Source organism: Lynx rufus, unplaced genomic scaffold, assembly GCF_022079265.1.
Source record: "Lynx rufus isolate CCGP_SWC_20201006 ecotype Redwood Valley unplaced genomic scaffold, mLynRuf1.p SCAF_10, whole genome shotgun sequence".
In the NCBI taxonomy this organism is placed as follows: domain Eukaryota; kingdom Metazoa; phylum Chordata; class Mammalia; order Carnivora; family Felidae; genus Lynx; species Lynx rufus.
Window position 1 is genome coordinate 84,346,364 of NW_025814824.1, and position 4,333 is coordinate 84,350,696.

The 4,333-nt window shown below is 55.0% G+C and overlaps 1 non-coding gene across 1 annotated transcript; it reads left to right on the forward strand.

The window, feature by feature from the left end:
• The first annotated feature begins 464 nt into the window (after positions 1 to 464).
• LOC124505481 (U5 spliceosomal RNA) lies at positions 465 to 577 on the forward strand. Its single transcript, XR_006960664.1, has one exon. It is a non-coding gene; the product is annotated as a U5 spliceosomal RNA (small nuclear RNA).
• Positions 578 to 4,333: the final 3,756 nt, after the last annotated feature.

Consider the following 4,333-nt stretch of genomic DNA (forward strand, 5'->3'; position numbering starts at 1 on the left):
TCTGGATCTGGCCACCGGCCTGAGACCTGAGGCAGAGAGGCTCCCAGCAGGACAGCGGCTCAAGGACACACGGGCCAGTCCTGCTGCCCAGACCCCGGTGAGAGCCGGAGGCTGCTTCCCAGGCCTGGGCCACCCTCCCCAAATGGTTCCGTCTCCCGCACAAACATATTTATTGGGCTTGATGGCAAACAGATTATGCTTGTCCCGGGAAGGGCAGCTCGAAAGAGAAAACCTTGAAGTCCGGGAAATAATGATGGGGGGAGTTAAATTAAAGTGCATAAAACCCTCCCGAGAGATAACGTCAGGGTGAGTTACAGGCCCGATAAGGGACTGGGGGCTCACAGAGGGGGCTCAGAAAGGTCGCCTGGCGGCGTGCAGAGGACCAGGAATCATAAATATGGGGCAAGATGCCCAGCCGGGGTCGCCGGGGTGAAAATATTGGGGTCATTCCAAAAACAATTATCCTGCTTGGTTTGCTCTTCGGGTCTTGTAAATCTTTCACCTTTTATAAAAGATTTCTGGGGGAAGAAGCACTTTGGAAGCTTTAACTGATTTTTGCGGCCGCTTCCTGGTGGTTCTGCTAAAAGAAAACAAAAAGACAAAGGGGAAAAAGTAATTACCCAGCATTCTCAGGGGCATAGGGAAGGGCTAACGGGTTTCTTCTTATTCCTTGGAGTGTGTAGGCTGCCCTGGGTTTTGACTCACTCCATTTGGAGTCTGGTCACAGTTTAACAATTAATGTGTTCCGTTTCAAGTCCAGTCTCAGCGGGGCTCAGCTTTTGGGGGGGCAGATGTGGCAGCCGTGTGGCGGCCATCTTGACAAACGTGGTGGCCATTCTGACTGAAGAGGCGGCGCCTTGGCCTATGTGGCGGTCCTCTTGGCTCATGCGCACCACATTCAGGGTCCTGAGGCTGCAGTGTGGGTCTAGGCTGTGCCTGGCCTCAAACTCACTGCTCTGCGGTATCCCCTGTTTTCCCATTGTCTGTCCAAGGGGAACCCCGGTTCAAACTCTGTGCCTCTGTGTCTCTGTGTTCTGGGACAATCTGCAGCACCAGCAGAAGATGATAATTCATTCTGCATCAGTTTATGGAGAGCTGTTATATGCCAGCCACCCTGTGGGCCCTGCTGCCTCAGGCTCAGCTGAGGGCTTCCTTTGGGAGGCAGGCATTTCCTAGGTTTCCCTGTCCTCTGGCCACAAAATTGGTGCTACCTCAGAAATCTCTCTCCCATCTACTAGCTCGTTTAATCCTCACGACCCTGTAAGAAGGGGGATTATTAGCCCTATGTTACAGATAAGGAAACTGAGGCCCCGAGAAGTGAAATGATTGGCTTAGTGCCACACAAATAGGGGATAAAGCAGAGGTAGGATTTCAATCCAGATTCCAGAACTGTGTTCTTCCTTGTGTCCATGCCTTTCGGTCAAGAACAATGGAGGGTTAAGACTGCTGGGTCTGGAGTCAGATGAAACCTGGGTCGAAATTGCTGCCCTGCTTCCTCCTAGCTGTGTGATTGATCTTGGGCGAGTCACTGAGCACTCTGAACCTCACTCTCTTCATCTGTCTAATGGGCACAGTGCTATAGTTCTGCCCCACGCCCCTCCCCCTGCTGTGTGTGCTGTGGAGTCGAGAGGCTTATGCGCCCAGAGAGTGGAGCCCAGGCCTGGAGCCTCTACTGCCCTCTAGAGGTGGAGGCCGTGGTTTATTCGTGAATATCTGTGTATGGGATTTCTCCCAGTCATCTTTCTGGTCAACCAGCTCCCGAAAGGGTATAATTATTCCAATTGAATAAATGTTTGCTGAGTGGGCCATAGACTTCCTTTAGGTTCAAGCCAGACCGAGGTGCAAAAGAAGGGTAGGAGGAGGATCAGAGAGGGGGGTGGCCATGCCCGCCCCAAACTAAACCCAGAGTGTTCACATAGGAATATCGTTCGTTGATTCATTGATTCATTCGTTGATTCATTCATTCCACAAATGTTATTGTGTGGAGGGCCTGCTCTGCTAGGTGCTGGGAATACAGTGAATGGGGACCAAGAGGACTTGAGTCCCCCGGGCTCAGAAATCATATCGAAGGCTGAGAGGCAGATGGGAGCCAAAGAAGCCAGGGAGGAGGCCACTGCTGTGTGGTACAGAATGGTGAAGATGGGAGTCTGGACAAAGATGGAGTGATGATCCCATGGAAGCCTATGGGATAACTGAGGCTCAGAGAGGCAAAGTGATTTGCCCGAGGTCACACAGTTAGTAGGCGACACAGCTGGTTTGCCTGACTCTGGAGGCCACGCTCTCAGCTGGTCCCTGACACGGTTTCCCTTGGATTGCCTGAAAGAGCATTACCAGCCTGAGTTCTGACTTACCCCACTTCTAGAAACATGTACACATGCTTTGGCAAAAGGGTGCTTGGGAAATGCTGCCTACGTCAGCCCCTTCCCAGGGCACAGTAAACGGTGGTTAGTTAAAGGCTCTGAGAAGTCCTGCAGGAGAAGAGCCTGCTGAGCAGGTACAACACAGCATTTCCCATCTATGTCCATGGAACCCTTTCTGGGGCCGGGACGCCTTCTGGCTTCGTTCCATTCATTCACAAACCTTTGTTGGGCACATACTACATGCCAGGCACTGACCCCTGTAGTCCCCGCCCCCAGGTTGCAGACAGTTAGTGTAAGTCACTTCCCCGGGGCTTCACCCTAAGACAGTGTACCTGGGCAGGAGGAGGGTGTAGAAGATTGTCACCCACCTGCACATTCCTGAGCTCCTGTGGACAGACACCTGCCTGCACGACCCCCTCCTTGGCCCAGTCAGGGCCAGCATTGCTGGTCCCACCGGGGCCCTCGGACGCCCCCACAGTCTCCCCCTGGGAGTTGGTGCTCAGAGGTGAAGGAGTGACAGGGTGGTGGCCGTGCAGATGGGGAGCATGCGGTCTTGGGGGCTGGTGCTTATGGGTATCTTCACCACCAGGATGCCCAAAAGGAGCCAGAGAGAGGGAGAGGTGACCCACAGCCCAGGCCTCTGAGAAGGGGAGTGTGGCCCGGTCCTCGAGGGCCCCGCTTGGTTCCCACAGTGCCTGGCTGTGCTGAGGCCTGTGGGTTTTTATGGGGCTCCCGTTGCCTGCGTTCTCGTGGGCTTCTGTTCCTTGCAGTCAAAATGCCTTGGCTAAGAGGATGCCTTCGAAGGGTCAAAGCCACCCAGCTCTGGCGGGGCCCTCCCTGGATGCCCTGGAAACCAGAAACCCCAGTCAGCAGCGGAAGGAGCAGAGCAGCAGAGGTGGGCCTTGCCGGCTCAGGCAGGCTTCCTAGAGGAGGAGGAGGTGTTGGAGTCAGGCCAGCCGGACAGCCCAGTTCAGGCATCTGCTGGAAGGCTGTCGATATGATGGTGAGGAGCAGGGGCTTGGGCAGCTGGAACGGCCCTGTTCAAATCCCAGTTCCGCCCTCAGCAGCCATGTGACCTTGGGAAAGCGACAGGACTCCTGTGAGCCTCGACTTCCTCATCTGTCAAATGGGATAATGACAGAGCCTCAAGGTGATCTTTAAGGCCGTAGCCCAGAGTGGCCCAGAGGAAGATTCCACTGGTGGGAGTGTTGGCCCCGCAACAGAGACAGGGTTCTTTTCCTTGTCTTCACATTCTTTTTCTCCTCCGAAGAACCAGAGACTCTCTGGAAAGTACTCCTTGACCTGAAAAAGCCCCCAACTGGACGCTCCTGTGGGTCTGTTCCAGACATGACTTTGCAAATCAGACGTGACAGGGAAATGTGTGCCAAGATGGTGGCCAGCTGTTCGGCTGTGGGGAAGGGGCTGCTTGGAGACGTGTTCGGCCTCCTCGGAGAGCAGACGGCCGTCAGCTTCGGCTGTGCCCGGGGCACAGGTGTGTGAGGGTGGGCGCCCCTGCCTGGGAGGGGAGGGAGGGTTAGCCGGCTGCTGGTGGATGAAGCTCACACACACACACACACACACACACACACACACTATTCCCCGGGGGCGCTGTGGTCGAAGCGAGGATTCCACCTCCACTGTGCCCGTATGGAGGAGGGAGCCCTACAGGTGGGGACATTCGGGACTGGAGTCAGAGGCAGGTCCAGGTCCCACGAACACCCCTTTCCTTGCTGGGCAAACTCCTTCACCCTTTAGGCCTTGTTATTGCGGAAGGATGCTGTGGACCCCCACTTCTCGCTGAGTTTGAGAAAATTAAAAAAAAAGGTATTTAGCAGAGTGGTTGGCACATAATAACTGCTAAAGAGGTGCCCAGATTTTACCTGCCCCCTCCCCTGCTCTGGTAAATGGGGCCCCTTCCCCCGAGCCCCAAAGTCATGGACCTGCTGCCCATCATGGTAGCTCAGCCCCTAGCC